This window comes from Saccostrea echinata, unplaced genomic scaffold, assembly GCF_033153115.1.
Source record: "Saccostrea echinata isolate AGI-Se365-2 ecotype Australia unplaced genomic scaffold, CSIRO_AGI_Sech_v1 ptg000056l, whole genome shotgun sequence".
Lineage (NCBI taxonomy): Eukaryota > Metazoa > Mollusca > Bivalvia > Ostreida > Ostreidae > Saccostrea > Saccostrea echinata.
In genome coordinates, this window is record NW_026889805.1 from 4,135,592 (window position 1) to 4,160,653 (window position 25,062).

The 25,062-nt window shown below is 33.6% G+C and overlaps 1 long non-coding RNA gene across 1 annotated transcript; it reads left to right on the top strand.

Moving 5' to 3' along the window:
• Positions 1–16,445: 16,445 nt before the first annotated feature.
• On the top strand, positions 16,446–16,898 carry LOC133173305 (uncharacterized). Its single transcript, XR_009719018.1, has 2 exons — positions 16,446–16,587; positions 16,672–16,898. It is a non-coding gene; the product is annotated as an uncharacterized LOC133173305 (long non-coding RNA).
• The last annotated feature ends 8,164 nt before the right edge of the window (positions 16,899–25,062 follow it).

Consider the following 25,062-nt stretch of genomic DNA (forward strand, 5'->3'; position numbering starts at 1 on the left):
TTCATGGAAAAATGTAAGCAAAACTCTTTAAGAAAACTTACATATTTACTGCTTTCTTAAACAAGTTTGCATGGTTTTAGAAATATATATTCAGAAATGCTTATTTTTGTATTGCATCTTGAGGATCATGTTTTGTCAGTTTGATTTTATTTATGCCAATCATTTGTTTCAGGTGACCCCGCCCCTTACCCCAATGACAAAAATACCGAAATAATTGGAGACAATTTGTTAGATTCTCCCTTAGAGATCACAAAAACAATAGAAACAATAAACAAAACATTAACATCTAAAATAATAGACACAATAACTAGTAAATCTGTTCATGATAAGCCAGTAAGGGGGGATATCCAAGTAGATATCAAAAAAGAAAAGACATTAGAAGTCAAAACTGGTAAAGTAGACGTAAACGTAACTAAAAATGAAGCTAAAACGTCTGAAAGAAAGTCTTTAAAATCTGATAAAACCAGTACTAATACAAAGGAGACCAATGTAAGCAAAGAAAAGATTGTTCAAAAAATAAACTCTAAAGATACTAAACTTGTTCCAGAAAAGACAGGAATGAAAAGTGCTGGCAATGAAGGAAAAAGCAAAGTAAGTGAAAAGTCAAAATCAAAGTCCGACGCAAAAGTGACGGTAAAGGAAACCACACCTGTGGTTCCTGCAACTACAAAAACTCCACCAAAGCCTAAAACCACAAGCACTACCACAACAACCACAACCACACCCAAACCTACCACGACGTCAACACCCAAACCTACCACGACGTCAACACCCAAACCTACAACAACAACGTCGAAACCTACAACAACAACGCCGAAACCTACTACATCAACACCAAAACCTACAACATCAACACCAAAACCTACAACAACTCCAAAGCCTACCACTAAGGCACCAACGACCACCACAACAAAGCGTCCGAAAACTACTACACAGCCTTCCAAAAAAGAAGCAGAATCCCCTACAAAGCAGACAAAGGAGGTTTATTCCAAATCTAAAGTTGAAGATGTTCGAATAAAGACTGCAAAAGGAGAATCATCAAAAACTGAAATAGAAGCTTCTAGAGCCGAAAACCTCATCCACAATATGATAACAGGTAAGGCATCCGTTTCAACAAAGACTGATATAGTCGAAAATACTAAAATTTCAGATACAAGAGATCTAAAGAACTCTATCTCTAATATTATTAAGCAAAATGATAAAGTCCACACTGAAATTGTTAATTCTTTAGATTCAAGTGAAACGAAAAATCCAACGAAGTCACAGCCCCCAAAATCTAAAATAGTCAATCATAGTAATTTGATACTAGAAACAGATATACAAGGTGAAAATTCCAAGTCCGAATCTGTTATTAAACAAATATCGTCCTCAAAAATGTTGACAAAAAATAATGAGATTTCCACCCATTCCAAAATATTTAAAACAAAACCTGTATTGTCTCAATATGTAAATAAAGATGACATTAAAGCAGCAAAGCTAAAGAAAACTGAATTGCTTGCAAATCAGGTAAATGATTTGAGTGGTCAGAATACGCTAGACAAATTAACTGGAACGAATAACGTGGTCATGATGGATGCTGATTTAGTCCGTAGTTTTGTAAAACTGATTGAACACTTCACTACTTTGACACAACCGATAGCAACTGCAAGGCAGGCTTTTCTGAATACTAACGAGTCTAAACCAGATTCAAAAAATAATGTTACTGATCGTAAAACTGCAAGCACTGACAAGAAGACCAAGATAAGTGAGACTAACTCAAGAATGTCAGGCATTCAAAGTACAGGAAAGCAAACCACAAAGACAACAGAGAGAAGCCGAAGTAGACTTCCATCAAGTGAATTCATCAAAGAGTTAGCAAGCGGATCAAGTACACCCAAGAATATGCAGGTCATTAGATTATCAAAAATGGAAAGAGAGGCACAAAGTAATTATGCCCAAAGATTAGAAAAAACAACTATGAATCATCTGCGAAGCCAGTATCGCTCAGAATTTGAAAATAAATTAAATATTCAAAACCAAAACCCTTTCCATTATGAACCACCTTTATTATTTGAATCTCAAAATGTTGCTTCGAAAAAAGACCATTATGGACCTCCTAAAGACGGATTAGAAAGAATGCAGTTAAACGTGAAGAGCTCTTCAGTACCACAGAGTTTGGACAACGTACTGCCTTTGCCAGAGGTCATTACAGCTCCCCCTATTCCATTAGACTTGGATCTTTTAAGTACCCAGTTTGTTTTCCCAAGTGAAACAAGAAACATTGACAACTATTTGTATCCAACAGAACCGAAAGCACCAATTGAAGCACGAGTAATGCCCCAGCTGCCAACAACAACACCGGATATTTTTTTGGCGTTAAGGGACACAGGTCCTTTCCAATCAAATGACCTTTTCAAACTACGACCTCAAGGAGCCAATTCTGTAAATGAAAATTTGTTGAGTAAAAAGACAAATCCTCAAATCAATTTCAGCCCAGGTCAACCTCCAACTTTTCAACATATTGATACCATTCAAACAGAAACCATCTACACCTTAGATGGAAAACCAATCAGGACACGATCAAAAAAGAAACACTCTTTCAAAACAAACCCGATTGAATTCAGAAAAAGAAACAAGATCCTACATGAGAAAATGGTAAATGAAGCTTCAAAGCGATTTTCTGGAATTCCAAATTTTAATTCTGAAAAAGTTCTTGTTAAGCGTATGGACGTTTTAAGTGAACATAAAAAAATTAAGCCTGGATTGATTACAATAGATAAAAATGTTTTGGCCACTTTGCCACCAACAATTGAAAACACAAACAACTTGAAACAGAAAGTGAGGAAGGAAACATTTGTGAATACTGAACAAAAACACATTTCTGCTAAAGAAAATCAAAACATTTATGATGTTCCTCGAAGAACTTCTAAAGGTAATGTGATAAGAAAGAAAGACGGCGAGCTAAGATCCAGTATACTACGCAAAATTAATAGACAGAAAGCGACGCAACCAACTTATCAAGCAATTGGAGTAGCTACAACTCCTAACCGGAAACCCGATTTGATTCCATCCAGCATTGAAATGGACCCTTTTCATCATCAAGGATACATTGATATTCACAAAATGGACGTTGAAAAAATAGATATTCCACTACCTCCTCCAAATAAGTATCCAAAAGTCAAACCAGTGCCACAGCATGCTTCAAGCAATTCAGTTCAATATGGCATAATTGGGAAAATGTCAAAGGTTCATCCTACGTTTAATCAGGAGGTAGTAAACAGAAGAAACAGTGTTAAAACTAACTTACCTGGACAGAAATTAGGGGGGTTTCCCTCACCTCCTCAGATATCTGAGTCATCACAAATTCGAATGGATAGGCAGGGATTAAATGAAACACCACTTCATACGCGTAATAAAAATGTACAGTCCTTTGTTAACAAAACGTTCTTCCAATCTGATTTTCAAAACTTGTTTGGTACAGGATTCGAGCCAGGAAGTGTTCAAGGAGAACAAATTACCCCAAGAGCCCCAGACCAATTGCAAAATGTAAAACCGATGGCAGAAATTGAAATGATAGGTGGTACAAATTCATTCGAACTGCCATCAATTAATTTCAACCCTGTTAATACTGTGTCCGGAGTTCAAACAGGAATAAACGAAGCCCTATTTACAGCACACGACACAATGCCTAATCAAAAGACATTTGAAAATTTTGGAAACATTATGAGTAATCAACCAATTGATGAAAAAACTGTGTTACTTAGTGGAAATAACATAGACACGGTGAATGAAAATTTTATAAGGAATTATGACACAAATTTTGATTATCCGTACTTTACAGAACAACTCCAAAATAACCCAAATCGTGTTCAAAACATTGTTGACAAGACAGTCTTACCTACATTAACAACACGAAATGTAAATAAATCACCGACAATGATAAAAATTTCGAGCATGGGCAAATATTCTGTTGGAAAAAGTGATAAACTGTCAGATAAAATTTTTCCAAGTCGACAAGTGGCCAGACGCATGAATAGGATGAAAAAGATTGGTAAGAAAAATGAGAGTCAGTCTTTAGTGGTACCAGGGAGTAGGAACACCCCAAAAAGAGACAAAAATAACGTATTTTCCCACAAAAATGGTTTAAGAAATCGTGAAGGACAGGTGAAAAAATCGGAATATGTAGATCAATCAAAGATCATGATCAAAAAACAATCTAATACTCAAGTAGATGTACAAAAACCGGAAAAGGAAAATCAGAGGAAGGTCATTATCAAACACGACAGAGGCCCGGTAATAGTAAAGAAGACTTTGGTAAAAAAAATCAAATATATCAAAAGAAAAGATAATATACCTCCCCAAATAAAACCCGTAGCCACAAATTCTCAAACAAATACAGAGGGAGTAGGGATACAATCAAGAGTAGCAAAGGACAGTGGAAAACTGGTTTCAAAATCGAGCTCAAAAATTAAAGAGGAAGTTAAAATGCGATCGAGATATCAGATGCAGGAAAATAAGGAAATTGAGCCATTTAAAACAAAAGCTGTAATGACTATTAGGACTCAGACCAATTTAAATGAAACCGATTTAAAATCTAAAAAGCCTGTGAAAATTCAATCTTCAAAATCACCATTAGAAATCATCGAAGAAGCAAAAAAGCCATCCACCTCATTGCTGCAGAAATTTGAGCAAATGAAATACCTGATAAATTTAATTGAAGTAGCTGAAAAAGAAAAACTCGAGCACAAGAAGACTGAAGCATTACCAAAAGAAACGAAACAAAACGCGACAGGAGGAGAAGAAATTAACAAAACGAAAGAATTAAAGCAACTAAAGCCGCTGGAAAAAGAGAGTGTCCTAAACTTAAAGAGTAAAAACACAAAAGAAAAAGGAAAACAGAAAACTGAAACAGACGAAAAGCAGAAACCATTAAATTATGAAACGCAGGATGGAATCTTCAAGAAGCATTCGTCAAATATTGGCATCAATACAAAAATGCAGAAGACAAGGATGAGAAAGGAAAATAAGACACTCATTCAGAGCAGGAAAAAAGAAAGCAAGAACAAAATGTTGCGTAAATACAAAATGTCTATCCCCACTTTTGGAAAAAGACGTGAGATAAGTAATTATTTGTCAAACCAAAAATCTATGCCAACATTCCATCTTCCGAAGAAAACTTCAAAAGAAAGTGCCAAGAAACAGAATTCTAGTGATAAAGCTATTAAGAAAAAGACAACCCACTTAAGAAAATCACTCCCAACAACTGGAAAGAAAATAATCACCAAAGTCAAGAAAAATACGGAGAATGTTAAAATGTCTAAACTCCTTGGAAAGGGGAAACAAGCTCTAACAATCAATAAATCAAAGAAAGAAAATGTGAAATATAACACCAAATTTTCTAAAGCAACAGGAAATAAACTGCAGTCGGATCAAATTTTTAAAAAGCAAACTGAAGTTCTTGCTATAACGCAGAAGCCACAGTATACTAGCAGAGAAAATTTGAAAATTACTGTTCAAAATGGAAAAGTAAATATAAAGAGGAACAACTCAAACAAAATTGATAAACAGAAGACTGATATTGGGAACCAAGATGTCACCTTATCAAAGCAAAGTAGTCTTGATAAAAACTCACAACTTAGAAGATCAAAACTACCAAAGATAACGAACAAATCTGTAGTTTTTTCGGGGATGAAAGCAAGGCTAAGCAAATCACATTTTAGTGTGAAGGAAAGAGGAAAGGAACGAAAACCTCAATTATCAAAAAAGAAAAACTCTTTAAAACAAAGGAAAAAGATTGCAGTGAAAGTACAATCCGTATCTAAGAAAAACCAATCACTGAAAATAAGAGGCAAGGGAAAGTTGACTACAACTACACTCCCTACTGAAAGTAAACAAAATTCCAAGTTAAAAAGTAAATCAGGAGTGATGTTTTCTAGCAAAGAGAAGAAAAAACAAAATTTAAAGAGAACAAAATCATCTTTTTCAAACATGAGAACTACAAAGGACAAACATACTTCAAAAACACTCGTAGCTAATGAAACAAACAAATTCTCAATCAAAAGTAAGCTTGTCACAAAATCCAATTCTAATGACAAAGCATTCCCAGTCAACAAGAAGACACAAGCACGTTCTTTGAACCGTATGACAGAAAAACACACTTCAAAAAACATCTTGACTAATGAAGCAGACAAATTGTCAAGCAAGAATAAAATGGATATAAAATTAAAGTCCAGTGAGAAAATATCTGATACCAGGAAGACAAAACCAGAATCATTAAAGAATAGAACAGATGATCAAAGCATGACTGTGACTGCTCGGAATAAAACTCGAAAACCTAAACGGCCAGCAATGGCATCATCACTTTCAAACAACAAATTTAGTATGAAGTCAATAAAAAAAATGAAAGCTAAAAATGATGCAATATCATTCAATTCAAGATTAAAGAAAATCTCTCTTAGAAGCAATAAAAACAAAATGAAAAAATTGGCCCCTATTAAAACTCAAAGTAACAAAACAAAAACAAGCAAGGAATCAATCAGGAATATGGAAAAAACAAAAAATAAGAGTAAATTAAGTTCTCCCTCTCCTCGACCTAAAAGAAAGAAAATTAGTAAAGTTAAATTCATTATAAAGAAAAGTAAAAAATCATTAGGTAGCTCCCGAAGAACCCATACTCCTAAAAAGATAACAAAAACATCAAAATTAGTAAGAGAAAAGATGGCAACAAAAAGCAGAAGTCTGGGTCCTTCTCGCAATTTGACAACTGAAGAGAATCAACTACTGCTAACTCAGAACAATTCTCTTATCCATTCAGTGGAGCCATCTAACAGACACATACTTGTCAAGATATTACAGTACCTCTATAGCAACTCAACAGACCCGATCTCCTTAGAAAATATCAAACAAGAAATTCTTTCCACGACTTCCAAGGAACAACAAATCATCATTTTCGACATCCTCGCGGCATACCTGGGAGGCACGCCGCCTGATAATTCATACCTTGTAGGTAATCTGTATAGTAGTAGACCCTGATGCTCCAAACCTGGTCCCTAGGAAGGTAGCAGAGTCCTCTAGAAAATCAGTGTGGTTTTTCCCAATGTAATCGTACTTGTGTTTACACTACAACCCTCATGTCTTGTTTCTCAAGTTATTAAAATGTAGTACAGCTATTAGAGGATTAGTAGAGCTTTTCTCCATTATCCTGCAACCGTCCCTGCTTGGAATGCAAAATATAAAAAAGTAAAAATAAAGTTTGTGCTTACTATTTTCATGAAGCTAAAACAGTTCGGACTTATTATATCTTTGAATATAAATATCATAACAGAAAATGTCTAAAACAATCGAATCATTAACAGAAAATTTCAAAAAATGCAATGAAGTAACAACGTTAATTATTTTGTCTTTGTGCAAATCTAACGGTTGTTCATATAGGTGATGGTAACTAACGTAGAATTAGTCATGTTTTGCATGAAGTGTTGAAATAACCCTTTACAGAAATATTTTTTGTTCAATATTTAAATGTTAGAAGTCAAAAAAGTAAACAGATGTACAATACACTTGCATTCTATAAAATATTTTGTTCTTTATCCATGAACTTATTATCATATGTATTATCATTTGCAAAACATTTTTTTGATCGCTGATTTATGAAGTTTATTTATTTTTAAAGGAAAAATTAACAGAACAACAGTCAATACCGAGCCGCCAAGGAACGTCCACATCCAGCAAAAGCCAGTCCTCAAAGATTCTCACCGCTTCGGTAAGTGGCCAGACTATAAAGGGAAACAACAACGCATAACGCCATCACCGATAGACACACGAAATATGAAGAGTATTGGAACAACTATTTTTCCAACCGACCTAACTACTATTCCTACGTACCCACCAACCAAATCTTTTTGGGACAATCTGTTCAATTTTACACCAACAACACCGTTTCCAGGAAGTAAACCAGGCACCTGCCCGACAGCATTTGCTTTAATGTTTGATTGTCAAGGCGCGTGTAGCCATGACAATCACTGTTATGGCCGCCAGAAATGTTGCCATGATGGCAGAGGGACGGGTTGTTGTGCTAATCCGGAGACTATGGACATTGGTTTTAACAACTTGTTGATGCCATTCATGATGGCAGAGGGCCAAGGGCAGGGAGGTCAGAATCAAAATGGGCGATTGTTTGGCGAACTTCTGACGAAAAAGAAATAGACTTTCTCAATTAAGAGAAACTGTATTTTTGTTATCATTCAATGATTTGTATGATTTTCCCCTTTACTATGTGTTAGTTTAAGTGTTGTCGTTACATATAACTTTCCTTGTAAAGTTATTTTATTAAAGTATTTGTTTTTGTTTTTTTTTTTAAATTACAAAATGTGCGTTTTTGAAAATATGTATGGGTAATTTTTCAGAAATCGTTACCTTACGTAAATATACATTTTTTAATAAAATTCTTTCTCCTATGAATAAAAATGAACAAAAATTTATCAAGTATCTGATAAATAATTACAACAAAAAGTAATATTTTACACAATCGTGACAAATACCAATCTACATTTATTCAATTTTGCTTTCTCTTTATATTATCAATTTTGAAATTCTTTAAACGTTATTACGGTATAGAATATTTTCTTCCTTTTTTGATTGTTTAAACACAGAAAATGTATTTTTCAATTATAGTAGGAAAGTGGTACTAGAATTTGAAAATTGTTATGCTTAACATCTTCCTTCATATTTTTTAAAAATCACATCCAACATGCACTTCTGATTATTCAACTGCACATCTCATCCAGCAGTTCCAGATTTTTGCAAATTGGGGAATAATGAAAGATCACACTTATGTCCAAAAGCATGGTTTCATTACCTTTGCAGCGTACATCCAAGTAAATTAAATTCTTATAACAAGAGCAGAAGGTATTTTGAGATTACATATCTATGTGCGGCCAGTTTCAATTTTTACGTCTTACAAATAGATCGAATTACAAAGAAATATTAAGAAAATATATTTTGCTCATAATTAATTAAGCATCATAACGTGTCGATTATATATATATATATATATATATATATATATATATATATATAGATATATAGATATATATATATATATATATATAGATATTGACCACAACTTAAGATAGACTGCTGCTCAGATAAAAAGCAATGAAAAGTTCTGGATGTATGGGCTGGAGTCATTTCGCCCTAAAAGTATTAACAAACTAAATGACTTCACCAGGAGGTACAAGAACTAGACATAGTTTATTATTTTGACAAGCAAAAAGTAGTAATAACTTCATAGTTAATGTTTAGACGTATTGCATTTGGCTGTGTATTTGATTAGCTCCTTTCACGGAAAGCAGCTTATGCTAATTCAAGTTCATCGCTAAATGTCTTGTGTAGATATATTCATATAAAGCACATTCAGAAAGCATTAAATCATACCTAGGCTAACTTGCTGAAAAATCAATTTCTACCAAATATCGTCAAGCCAAATAAAATACAATTACAGTATTATCATTTTTTAAAAAAATTACCCTAATTATATACATGTATATTTTTTCATTTGTATTTTTTCCTTATATTATATACTGTTTATTATTCTTGCTATCAGTTAAAATTGATAAGAGCACTCAATTCATTTCCTTCCTAATTCTGTATTGAAATCCCCCCCCCCCTTTTTAATGATTTTATCGTTTTGTTTCCCTCAAATGTAATTAATTAAATGAAGACTCAGACTGCTTAATTTGAGATTTTTTTTCTCTGATGAATTCAAATGAATGACGATAAATATAGAAAAGCAGCATTTTACATCGTCAAATATTTTTTTCATTGATAAGAAAAATGTGGACAGAATTCGACCCCCCCTCCTCCCACACCTACCCACCCACCCACCCACCCACACACACACACCCTCACACACACACACACACACACACACACACACACACACACACACACACACACAAACACACACACACAATAAGGTGATTATATTTCTATATTTGTCTTTTTCGAAGACATTGGAAAAAGATCAATGAATTATGCATATTTAAAATAATCTGATAATGAACTTCATTCATTGCAAAGGAAGAAAGTGGGCGAGAATAATCCCTTATAAAGTAAAGATTACTGGCACCGGTCGTCATTCATATTCTCACAATCTTGACCTTACACTTTAACCATTGTTAGGTGCACTCACCTCGTTCGTCGATAAGAGTGTGTATAATCATGTACACGCTGCATATTTTATTAATCCTAACAACACAGTGGATTTTTTCAAAATGTAAGTAACTTTTAAATTAAATCATTGTATGTCTGCAAAAGTATTAAACCAAATTTCGAGGGACGCAATGAAATAAAAGTTTATAAGTATGATAAATAGTTTTGTTATTATTTAGAAATATCGAATTTATCAAAAACATCTTTGTAAAAGAGTATCTACATTCAATGTCACCCTTAAGACATTCTTTATTGTTATACCTTTAAAATTTGTTTCCATACAAATCTATAGAAAGAAAGTTTAACATTTCTAATGTTTTACTGAACGGTCATAAAAAAGTCGATGTTTGACCGCTGAGTGAGATATTGGACCTGTAGATGAGATGTTGGACCGCTTGCGTCACACAATGGGTGGAGCTAACTCTCATTTGCATTGGTTTGTGTTCGACAGTGACGGAATTGACCGAGTATAACCTCAGTTTACATCACGGAAGACAGCATAAGATACAAAATGCATTTTGTCGACCCTTGAACGAAACTGTTTGCCTTCGGCTTAACGACCTCAGGCAAACAGTTTGGTTCTTGGGTCCGACAAAACGCCCTCGAACCCATTCAATAAATGTATGTTTATATGCTATTTGTGATTGACTCACTAAATAGGAAATATTTAGGTATACGATGTCCTAGTTGTGTAGGTGATTCCTGCCACACCCGAGTATGTGGAGCATGCTTGTACCACCTTAATCCCCACCAGTTTCCTACTCTACAATGTGAGGTAAGCCTCCATTATTTCTGATTCCCCGCCAATTTCTTACTTTTGAATCCACAAAAATTCCCCACTATATCTGAAATCAAAGTTTCCCCACTATTTCTGAAACCTCACCAATTTCTGAATCTACACCAGAAATTTTTTCAACCAATCAGAAACGCCGATTTCTCATCATATAATAAATATTAAATGATAATGTTTTCAACAAACATGAAAGACAATACCCTTTGTCATGGTGTACTTATCCAACGAGAGTAGGTAAGGCAAAGCATTTCAGAACTGTTAAATACCTGTTTATCCCTTAAAACCAGGCAAGAACGCTCTATTTGTAATAATTTGATTTGGATAGTGCTTTCTCTAAAGAACAATGCCATAAACAATAGTATTTTTCCATAAAACAAGATTCTTAAATTGTTTGACCCACTCTAGATTATAATATAATATGTTGCCTTTCGTAAAGGTTTCCTCTTTTACAAGGCAGGTAAGAAGATTATTTGTAATTGGTCTTCCAATGTATAACACCGGTTACACCAGCATATTTGTCATCATTCTAAATCATTTTACAATGGGAGGTAAATAGCACAATTCCAATGGTAAACTTTTCTTAAAACGAGATAAAGAATATTTTTATCAATGTCAACAAAATAAATTATTAGGTAGGTAAGAGAAAATTGATTTAAATATTCTACAAAGCTCATGCCAGTTAAGACATTTCATAGTATTCAGATTTACATATTCTACAAAGGCTTATCTGCATTATCAGGTGACACATTTCTCTTCATAAGCTTTGCCTATTCTATAACACCGTTTAGAAAGGAGTACTACACTACAATGTCGGGTATTCTATAACGACCTTTTAAAAAGGTGTACAACACTACAATGTCAGGTATTCTATAACGCCGTGTAGAAAGGTGTAATACACTATAATGTCAGGTATTCTATAACGGCGTTTAGAAAGGTGTACTACACTACAATGTCAGATATTCTATAACGCTGTTTAGAAAGGTGTACAACACTACAATGTCAGATATTCTATAACGCCGTGTAGAAAGGTGTACTACACAACAATGTCAGGTATCACATTCTCTTCGTTAAGCTTGGACCGTCACGGTAGCTTAGTCGGTAGAGCGCTCTCTCCGTGATCAGAAGCTCGTGTGTTCGAATCACGGCCACGGATTAGCCGTTTAAAAAAATAGGTAGCAACTGTTCTTTCGCCAAGCGCTCGGCACTTTGAAGTGAAAGTTGCGGGTCTTTCGGATGAGACCTTAAAAACCGAGGCCCCGTGTCACGGTATGCGTTGGCACGATAAGGAACCCTCACTGCTCAATGTCCCTGAGTGCCGAATAAAGGTCTAAATTTGAACCCCTTCACCGGTATATGGTGACGTCTTTGTATGAGTGAAAAATTCTCGAACGGGACGTAAAACAACAAACAATCAATCAATGAAATGTATGGAGATAACGAACAGTATGCAAGCTCAAAGTCCATTAAACAATACAAAGTTTGGAGCAGAGCAAACACGGACCTCTAAAACATCAGAGGTGGGATCAGGAGTGAGCATCCCCTGCCAACCGGTCACAACCACCGTGTGCTCCTTGTCATGATCGGGTAATAACGGAAAAATCCGTCGACAATTCAGTGTGTAAATAATGGCCTAGCAATTAGTATGAAAAACGCCAGTCAGCATTTGACTTAATAATAAATTGTATTTGCTGACAAGATCATTGTATCGACCATTGAACTGACAACTTTGAACGAGACTGCTGATATTCTTGTTTCATCAACTTGTTTGTCAATAACTTACCTCGTTTTAGAAATTGTTGATAGGTAGAGCATTCTCTTGCGTATCGAATCAATTAAGAGATATAAACCCCGTATGCAGGTGACGAAGACATATCGCTGCATAAATAAGGGAAGTTGACGATTGAAAAGTTAAAGTCATCACGTTAATCATAAAGCTTGGTTGTAAGATTACCATTAACATCTTTTTCTGGTAAAATATCCAAATATGAAAAAGATGTGTCAGACTCTGTGGTATCTTTTATTTCAAGCTCACTGGGATATTCGTATCGACATACGAATGGAAATAACCGTTGTTAATTGACAGTACGCCGTCCATATATCTAAATGTCAAGTCGAAGGCAAGTGTTTTCTTCTTTTCGCGTACAAGATTTTGAACAAATTCTGCTTTATATGGATACAAAAATAGGTTTGCTAATAACGGGGCGCAAATGGTACCCATGCGAATTCCAATAGATTGTTGGAAGACCTGGTCTCCAAAAACCACATAGATATTGTCTATCATAAACTCAAGCATCTTTTTAATATCAACTTCAGAGTAGCTGTGTGTACAATCAGAATGTTTTTTAACAAAATAATTTTGCAAATGACCGATGACAAGGTAAATAAATTTACGAGTTCCATTTTTATTAAAAAGCAGCTCTCAATGATATCAAAAAGCCTGGACTTTAATTTATCGTGGGGAATGGTTGTATATAAAGTTGAAAAGTCTTAAGTTTTTATGTTGTTCATTTTGGTAAAATTTTGTGATTTTAAATTTTCCAAAAGTTCCTTGGAATTTTTAAGTATCCACATCTGATTTACACCACTTCTGAAATATATTTTGCACAGTACTCCTGAAGTTTCTCCTTCACTACTGTTAATATTTTAGTGAGGAGTAAAGAAAGAGGCTTGGTAGAACATTTTCTGGAACCCGCTATGTTTCTTTGTAAGGACTTTTATGAAGTTTCGGAATCCAGTATAGATATGGTAATTCAAATTCATGTTGGGAATATTAAAAATATTCAAAACTGACATATGATTTTGAAGAATTTCCTCCTTAGAAAGGGAGCTATGGGTATAAGTTGGATTACCACTTGTTGAATTAAATCCGAGTTCCTCTAAAATACAATTTAAATAATGAGCCTTGCAAATAAAGACAATGTTGTTACCTGCTTTGTCAGCAGGGACCAGTACATAGTGATCGTGTAATCTCTTTAATTCTTTTTTCACTTCTGAATTATTGAACACAGAAGGATAGTTGGTTTTCATTTTGTCCCACAATCGCTTAATGCGAAATTTTAGCATACATCCGATACATTTAATCCATTCTGAATCGTTAAGCTTGACCATTTCTACAATTCTGTTAAGAGTTAAGGGTTCTCGTCCCTAAATTTTACCCTATCTAAGAATGCCAGGTAAGAAAACCATTCTTCAATGTCACATTTTTTTTGTAATGGTTCATATATTTACTTGATTATGAATTGATTAAACTAACGTAATCTATTAATGACTACTTCTGAAAGAATACTCATTTTACTTGCCTTTATTTCACAATTTTAATTCATAGACTAGATGTCACGAAAACCATGCTGCAACAAAATGCTGCGTTCACGAAAACTGCATAGGTACTATTCATATTATATTTTTAAATAAGAAAATGAAATTGATAAGTTGGTATTTGAAAGATATCCTTCATGGTTATATATCCATCATAATAAGAAGCCAATACGTCATTGACATCATATATACAACAAGGGCTTCTTAATCCATAAGGGGGACTTTCTCATCAAACTTTTGCAGTCTCAACGTGCAAGTGCGTCGTGATATTTTATTTATCCACAGTTATCTTTTCCTTTTTCAATCACGAGAACTACTTAATCTTATGTACAATATTCATTGAAATGCCTGTAAAAAGCTTGTAAATTGATTGTCAAAATATACTTATTTCTCATTCCTTATAATGTTTATTGACATGCTTCTTAAAAATAACTATTATATGATTGTATAAGTATAGAATAATAACTGTTACATAATTGTAGAATTGTAGAATATTAACTGTTACATAATTGTAAAATTGCAGAATAATACCGGTAATTGTTACATAATTGTAAAATTGTAGAATAAAAACTGTTACATAATTGTAAAATTGTAAGACGATAACTGTTACATAATTGTAAAATTGTAAAACGATAATTGTTACATAATTGTAAAATTGTAGAATAATAACCGTTACATTATTATAAAATTGTAGAATAATAACTGTTACATAATTGTTAAATTGTAGAATAATAACTGTTATATAATTATAGATTAATAACTGTAACATAATTGCAAAATTGAAGAATAATAACTGTTATTGCTACATAATTTTATATTTGTACAATACGGACAGTTAATTTTTTCAGCTGACGCATTTGGAGATTTGTATTCAAAAACATGTGAGCATTAGAATTGTCTTACTTTGTAAAATGTATAGTTTAAGAAACAGTGATGATAGAATAAATAGTTTCTATTGCTCTCTCTCTCTCTCTCTCTCTCTCTCTCTCCTATTTACTCTGTCATGGTAAATGAAAAATGTGTTTTTCATATAGAGGTGACAATTTCTTTTAAAATTGTCTAGACTTGAATATGTTATTGTCATCGAGGCGAATATATCATATATAAAATTAAAGTTTCGTTTCGTGAAGAACTTTTATTTTCCTTCAAGTACTATTTTCATTTATTGATTTAGTGGTAATGTACACTTTCTTCTTTCAGTTGTTAATTGTCCTGTTTGTCATGGAGGCAAATGTCATAAAGTAAAATGTATTGAGTGTAAGGTAAATACACATGGCTGTTTGGAGGAGGGCACCTGTTATATACAGGTATATTTTCTTATTTTAAAGTCAGAGTTCAAAAATACAAAGTAAACAGTTATAAGGAGTATAAAGGAGTACAATGGATTAATTTTCAGGCGGGTCAGTGCCATGTTGGATCACACGAGAAATGTTGCGGAGATGATACTTGTATCGGTGAGAGATAATTTGAGACACTAATTAGGTAATAGAAGATTGTGTTATAAATGCCAATCATTAACAGCACCACTTCATACCCTCGCGTCAAAAAAGCAGTTTTCATCATTGCAGACCACGTTTTTTCGAAATGTCATACAACAACACACAATTTAACAAAAACACCTTCAATGAAACCAACAACATCGTCACCATCTGTATCAAGGACTACACCACAGTCAACATCTACAGACGCTGTCTCTACCACACTGAAGGAAATCAACACGTCATCAAATACACCGCATGTGAACTCACCAACAACAGGAACACCCATGATGTCCTCAAATGCAGCCATTACATCTGATGCCACTCCGAATGCAACAATTTCTTCAACTTCTGCTACTTCTCAAGGTAATTTATGCTTTGCTCTTGGGTGAAAGTAGTATTGCAATATATTCGTTATCTTCACGTTTCATTCATAAAGAGCTTCGGAGGCAGATTTGAACTAACCTCTGTATACTGGTTTTTAGAAAACACTATTGTTCATGGAATGCTTTCCTTATATAAACAAATGGATCTGAATATTGAAAAAAAGAAAATACAAAAGACATCTAGTAGAGACATGCTAGTAGTAATTCCATTCAAATAAACTACGAAGCAGCAAAAAATCAAAGCGTATCTAATTTAACCAGGTTTAAGTCAGCAAACTTGTAAAGTTTGTGGTGATTATGAGAATGGAATACCATGTGACATTCGCAGTATATACATTGGACCTAAGGTACAATGTCAGACTGGAAAAGATTTTTGCATGACGGACATATTTCATGACGTATCCGGAAATGAAAGCGTTTTCAAAAGGTCAGTACTTTATGTGTTCTAGTAAAATATATCAAAAAGATACTGCATCCAGTTATGGGTAACCCATTGTACCTTTTGAAACAGGTGCGTGAACGAGACAGTTTGCAGAACTCAGTGGTTATCTCAGACCTCCGACCAGGACCACTGCATTCAGTTCGGTAAAGTCCTGGTTAGTGGCGCTTACTCCTGTCACTTTTGCTGTACATCTGATGAATGCAATCAAGGACTACTACCAGATTCTACAACCCTCTATACCAGGCGATGAGATCTTTATCATTCTTTTTCCTTTAATAAATCCTTTATAAATTCAACAGTTTTATACTATAAAAAGTTTAAGACCGCTCACTATTTCCATTTTTAAAACAGTGAAATTTACTTTTTCAAAATGCATTTTACTTGCATCGTTACAGACCACAGCTTTTATTTTGTGTCGCTTATTCTGTCAGAAAGATTATTTTGATGTTCACACAGAAAGAAAATACATGCATGAATATGGGAAGTTAAATTGAAATGAAAAAGAGAAAGAGATTCTTTCAGAGCTCAGAATTAGTATAATAGAAAAGATATGATAATTTTGATTTTTAATTTATGGATATTTTTCTTATCAAACGATGCACACTAGCCTGGCATGATCTCCAAATTTACATTAGCATTTTTTCAACAACGCCGACAATGATAATGATAGTTCAATATTTATTTAGAATGACATATACAGCAATATTGCTATTGTCAGTATGATCCTGCATATAACGTACAAACAAATAAATAGTTTTTAAAGAAAATATACAAGTTCAACATGAAATTAAAAAGTATCGAGGTCTTTATAGCTATAGAATAATTTCTCTTTAAAACGAGAAAATAATAACAGATTTGGAAGTACGAGTTCTTTTTTAATTTATTTTAGTTATATCTACTTTTGAATGCACCCAGAGTTTTAAGCTTGAAAAACAAAATCAAGTAGTATATTTTATTTATTGTAAAAATTATTCAATTAATGTCAATTTGACTAGAAAAATAAGGACTTTTAACCAGTTTCATAAGTGATAAACAACACTTGTTTTCATATATATTTTTTATTCTTAGTAAAGAATGAATTACCTCCTATCTATAAGATCATGAAAAGTCTACAGATAATTGAATCTCATTTTGGGGCGCGTCATTTTAGGAAAACTTGGATTCTTCAAACCATGTTGTTTCATCCCAAATGAGAGGGTGACAGTATGATACAAGAATATCATTTATCTCATTTAAAGTCAACATTTCGCAAATTCTTTGGTCGATATAATGTCCCTGTTTGCAAACACAATCTGCCATAAAGTCGAATGATGACTGGTGTCTTTCACACAAATTGTTAGGCCATTATTTTCACACTGAATTGTCTAAGGATTTTCCCTTTGACAGGGGATGCTAACTCCTGCATGACACCTAATCTCATACCTGTTTTGAGAGGTCCGTATTAGCTCTGCTTATAATTTGTATTGTTTAAAAGAACTTTGAAAATCATCATTGTTAGTTATTTTCACTTTCATTTCATGAAAACTAAGATTTTAATGAAAAGAATATAGTACTACGAAAGCCTTTAAGGTTTTGCCAAAAGTCAAGATGTCCAAAAATTTATTTTTACAATAGCTCCAAAACTATGTGAGGTATAAAGTTAAATTTTTCACAGTTTATAAATATATCATTGATTAACAGATAGAAAGTATCACTTAAAACTTGCAAAATAATGACTTAAACGAGTCTTACTATTGATATTCTTGATTTTTAATCAACTTAATTATTCGGCAATAACTTGCCACGTTTCAGAAATTGTGCATACGTAGAGCCCTTGCGTATCGAAATCAACTGACAGACTAAAACCCGATATGCAGGTGATAAGGCTATATTGCTACATAAGTAATATATAAGGGAAGATGACGATTGAAAAATTGAAATCATCACGTTTATCATAAGGCTTTGTTGTTGGGTTACCATTGAAGTCTTTTTCTAGTAAAATATCCAAATATGAAACAGATGTGTCAGACTCTGTGGTATCTTTTTTTTCAAGTTCACTTGGATATATCGAGTCGACATTTGAATTAACTAGTGTTAATTGATAATACTTCGTCGATATATCTAAATGTCGAGTTGAGGGCCACAGCAAGTGTTTTCTTCTTCTTATTTATGTTTTTGAATAATTTCTGCTTCATATAAATACAAAAAGGTCTGCTAACAAGGGGGCGCAATTGGTACCCATGGGAATTCCAACAGATTGTTGAAAGACCTGATCTCCAAATACTGCATAAATATTGGCAATCAGAAACTCAAGCATCTTTTTAATATCAACTCCAGAGTACTTGTGTGTACAATCAGAATGCTTTTTAACAAAATAATTTTGCAAATGAACAATGTCAATAATAAGAATATTTATGAGTTCCATTTTTATTGAAAAAGCAGCTGTGTATGATGTCAAAAGCCTTGACTTTATTTCATCGTGGGGAATAGTTGTGTTAAAAAGTCGTACGTTTTGATGTCATTGATTTCGTTAAAATTTTGTGATTTTAAATTTACAAAAAGCTCCTTGGAGTTTTTAAGTATCCACTGTTGTACAGTACTCCTGAAGTTTCGCCTTCACTGCTGTAAATAGTGAGGAGTAAAGAAAGAGGCTTGGTAGAATATTTACTGGAACCGGCTATGTATCTTTGTTTGTAAGGATTTTTATGGAGTCATGGAATCCAGTATAGGTATTGTAATTCAAATTCATTTTGATTGTTGGGGATATTAAAAATATTTAAAACTGACACATGGTTTTGAAGAATGTTCTCCTTAGAAATTGCCACTTGCAGAATTAAATCCCAGTTCCTCTAAATTACAATTCAAATAATGAGCCTTACAAACAAAGACAATGTTATCACCTGCTTTGTCAGCGGGGACCAGTACATACTGATCGTGTAATATATCTAGTTCTTGTTTCACTTCTGTATTGTCGCAGACAGAAGGATAAATGGTATCTTTCATATTGTCCCTTAATCGCTTATTGCGCGATTTCAACATCCATCTGATATATTTAATCCATTCTGACAAAGTGCCAAGGTCTTCTTTTTCATATTTAACCCATCGTCTGGCGTAATCTTCCACTGAATTCATAATATTTATGAAATTATGACGCCAGTTGAAAAATCGAGGTTCCCTAAATTTAGACCCTCTTATAATAAATGATTTTAAGTCCTCATTATTAACTATATTTTCGTCACCAGTAATGACGTCCAGCAGGACCATAGTTGAAGGGTGAAGAAGAATATGGAGAATTATGTTTCAGATGCTCGATATCTAGGCACTGTAGTTTTTTGCGCAGTGGTAAGAGCGCTTGCTCTAGAGTCCCGGAGTAAGGAGTTGATCCTAACGTCGCAGGTTCGAATCCCACTGTGGAACGTGGAGACGGTCCTTCGGATGAGACCATATAAACCGAGGTCCCGTGTCGCAGTAGGTGCTGGCACGAAAAAGATCCCTCACTGCTCAATGTCTCTGAGTGCCGAGTAAAGGTCAAAATTTGCAGCTCTCCACCGGCAAGTGGTGGCGTCTCCATATGAGTGAAAAATTCTCGAGAGGGACGTTAAACAACAAACAAAGAAACAAACACATAATTAAAAAGTTTGGAAGGAATTGTCGATGTATATTCGTAAGAAATAAAAGGTGTGGACTTCACCTTGAAATATGGTGGAATACAAGATTGGACCTTTTTTGATTAAGAATATTCATTATCACAGATCCGAGCCTGTATTCTGGTGTCGAAGACTCCAAATATTGACTTTCCTTGACTTTTACAGATAAACTATTCAAAACTTTCAAAGGAACAAAGTAAAGTTTGGTGCGAATGTGATATTGGGAAGAATAGAGCTATTGAGCATAATTTCTAAACTGTAGTTCTGTGTTTCCCTTAAATAATTCTTTTTTTAAATGTATTTCACATGTAATAAATCAACACCACGACCCCATATTGATGAATCGTAAAAGAAAATAGATAAGGTATAGTTTTTCGAATTTCAGATAATAAAATATTGTCAATATAAGGGTTTAGACTCTCCTCCAAGTTACATGTTGAAAAGATTTTTCTATGTGTGTACATAGTTTGTGTCATTTTGGATACAGCGGTGCAAAAAATTGTTATTACTTAATGGCTACTAGTAACTAAAAGATACAGTTCCACGATAGAATTATCTTTATTTGACTTGCTGGTAAAATTTAACACATTATCCTTAATATCAATATATTGATTAGTACATCATATGCTCGGCAGGGACACGCTGCATTTGCTGTGAAGATCAGAACTATATAGGACTGGGCAATATCTCAATATTTTTGTCGTATTACATTTCAAACTTGAACAATATCACAGAGAAAGAGTTTAATATATTATATATATATCTACGGACAGTTTTGTTTAGCAAACGCATTCTTTGCTGTTGGCAAGTACGACAAAAACTCACACAAAACCCCACTCCAACTGAAATTCCAATCACACCATGGATCATTCTACTTCTTCAACTAGATCCACAAGGCTTTCTATTGTGCAAACTACACCACTGCAAGGACCCACTCTACCTTGGACGTTAATTCATTATTTTTTTTTAATTCTATATTTTACTTTTTAAATTATAACTAACACTAGTTCTATAAAGGCCTTTTGCTTCCAAAATTCATTGACTGAGATGGTGACTTCTTTTCAGCTGTCAAGTACTTATACTGTAGAGATAGTGATTGCTTCCACCTCCGTTGCACCAGCTGTTTGATAAATACTCTGCATTGCAGATTCCAAAATCAATGTTTTGTCGAGGTAAAAGTTTTACTCTGAAAATAGTCTTAATCTTCATGATAGGAATTACTTTTATTCATCTTATTTTTAAATTTCATTTTTTAGAATCACCCGTTTCATGAAGGTATCAAACATGTGTAGGGAAAAATACTTCAGAGGAATTGTGTACTTCACTAGAAAAATGGGCATCCATTAGGGTGATGAGAAACTAATACAAGATATATTCTTATCAATTGTCTAAGGTTTCTTCTTTAATTTTATATTGCTATGTCGTTAATATCATGGTTTCGCCGCTTTGCGAAAAGACAATAAGAATGTAAATATTTTAGGAAAAATAGGTTCATTATTCTTCTTTCTTTCAACAGATTCTGCATTTGTGAAATATGCCAGAACATCAATGGCACCTATAAGCACGGCAAGTTCAGGGACATTCACTATACCAAATATGAATGACACGTCACAGACAACCACAACAGCACTAACACACTTTGTGTCACATCTTGCAGCACTTTCACCGCAGAACAGAACATATGGATTCTAACAATATAACATATACTGCTTCATTGACCACTACCAGAACTACGAAAGTCACGGCACAAAGTAAATTTCTTTATTTTTCTGAATTTCAAAAAGACATATAATATTTTGAAACACCTATGTACAATATTGATACAATTGATTCAAGATATGTTTTGTTGGTCCTATGTAAACATTTCTCACGTCACATGCAATGTGATCTTCATTAATACCACAGACCTTGTAGATTTTCTGGTTCAAAACTGTAAAAAGAAAAGAACAGATTTATACAATATCTACACATCTTCAGGATAAAAAAATGAATTTGTTTGTTTGTTTGTTCTGGTTTTTTTTTTATTATTCGACATATGCATGTGACGTGAGAAATGTTTACATAGGACCAACAAAACAGCGTGATATTGGAAAAGAGCCCTGTATGACGGACATTGTTCGCATCAGAGGAAGCAAACTTCTCCCAGTTTGTATTGTTTCAATGGACTCTTGAGCTTGATTACTGTTCGTTATCTTCATGTTTTATTCAAAAGGTACATTATTCTTAACATAAACTTTAAATTGATATAAAGGATCTGACTTACAAGTAATAAGTTTTGAAACATCTTATGGAATTTTAGTGGCTTACCAATTCATACATGTACATGTATGTACATAAAAACAAATCTAGGTAAGTTTTGATATGGCCAAACTTCAACACATCATAAACGCTTTCACATAAATTTTATTGATCCTTCCTCTAAAATGTAATTCAAAATGATAAAAGAAATTCAGAATCCTAGGTTTTGTATGATTTGTAAGAAAATATATGAAGAAGTTTCAGCGTAAAAAACGACAAAGAACATCTCATCCCCCCCCCCCAAAAAAAAAACTCAAAAAAGGAAAAAAGCTTTCTTTTCTATCCATTAAGGTGTGTGAATGAGACTGTTTGTCGGAACCTGTGGTTATCTCAGACCTCGGACCAGTACCACTGTGTACATTACAGCAAGGTTCAGGTTAGCGGGGACTACTCTTGTCATTTCTGCTGTACCTCTGATGAATGCAATACCGCCATTCTTCCTCAAGAATCACCCCTCTATTCCAAACCTAAACAGACGAGAACGTACCAACCCTCTATTCCAAAGCTTAAAGGGACATGAAATACACGTACACCTTATATCTTTCATCTTACTTTTGAACAAAGTATGCAGATATACTTATTAATGAGATGTAGTATACCATATCAAAGACAATTATGCCTCAAATCAGTGTAATTTATGTAAATATTTACGAATACTTATTTTATCCGTAAGGTTAAACCAAAACGGACATGCTTCTAAATATGCTTAATTTTCTGAAAGAAAGGAACACTGTCAGTGCCCCAGAAGGTCTTATGGTTTTGAAATAGACCTATATAACTAATAAATTCAGCATAAACGGAATATTCCCAACACATATTTCTGTCTTGTTTGAAAGTTCCAAGGTGTCTTAAGTTTCAAAGCGTCGTAGTTCTTGAGTCATCCAATTCTTCAAAACATATTAATGAAAGTAACTTGCCAAGGCATTTGTTCTTAAACTGGTAAACAGAGTACTTTTGAAAATGTAGTTCATGGAAACTTGTTAAAAATTGTAAAAAAAAAAAAAAAAAAAAAAAAAAAAAAAAAAAAAAAAAAAAAAAAAAAAAAATGGAACCATTTTAATCGATTAACTATTGTAAAGAAAGTTAATTTGAAGGATAAAACAACATTTAAGATAAGCAAATATCATAGATGCGTAAAATAATTGTCAAATCATACTATATGCTTGTTTAGGTAATAACTATCGATAATCCTCATTTCCCTTATGGACGCAAATTCCAAATTATGTCAAACATGATTTTACTTTACTTGGCTACTTGGAAAAAAGCCGAAATGACATGCGCTGACTTGAAGTTGACTTACTCTTTGATAACACCACATAAGGGACAATTTGGACTCTTTAAATCTTTTTTTTTTTTTGAGCAGCTTATAGTATTAGTCTTATGCCCTGTTCACACGGAGGGTTTAATTCGCAGTAAATTATTGCGAAGTAAAATAATGCCAATTAAACTAATGCGAATTAAATTGCGTTCACACGACAGCTAATGCGAAGTAAACTAATGCTAATTAAAATTTTATTTCTACAGTAAGGCTATTCAGCAAGGCTATTATGACGTCATTTTCAAATCACGTCACCTTATGCAGAGCAGATCCATTTGACATAATGTCATAGTGTCTGTACACATTTTAGTGATTAACATAATTTTCCTTTGTTTTTCACTAAAAAATAGCAGAGGTACCTATATCTGACCACCGACATGTGGCATGTGACTTATTTATGCCATTACGCATGCGTCATATTTAATTCGAATTAGCTTCGCTTAGCGTTCACACGGAGCTAATGCGAAGTAATCTAATGCGCAGTAAATTAATTCGAATTAAACTAATTCGCATTAAATTCCCCGTGTGAACGCGGTTCAAAGCAAATTCGCAGTAACTTACGTTTAATTCGAATTAAACTCTCCGTGTGAACAGCATTAAATAATCTAATGCCCTGTTCACACGGAGAGTTTAATTCGCAGTAAATTAATGCGAAGTAAAATGATGCGAATCAAACTAATGCGAATTAAATTGCGTTCACACGACAGCTAATGCGAAGTAAGCTAATGCTAATTAAAATTTTATTTCTACAACAAGGCTATTCAGCAAGGCTATTATGACGTCATTTACAAATCACGTCACATTATACAGAGCAGGGGCCCATTTTACAAAAGAACTTACGACTAAGACCAAAAACTTTAGTTGATTGTAAAATTTTGCAAAATTAATGATTCTGTTTACAATTGCTAGCGTAAAAGTATCTTTCTACATACTTGTTAAAAAGATTAAAACCATTTTCTATTTAATGTAAATTACAAAATTATTAGCAGAATTAAATTTTGGTCTTAGTTGTAAGTTCTTTTGTAAAACAGGCCCCTGATATACATTCTACATAATGTCATAGTGTCTGTACACATTTTAGTGATTGACATAATTTTCCTTTGTTTTCCACTCAAAAATAGCACAAGTACCTATATTTGACCATCGACATTTGGCCTGTGACTTAATTCTGCCCTTACGCATGCGTCAAAATTTAATTCGAATTAGCTTCGCTTAGCG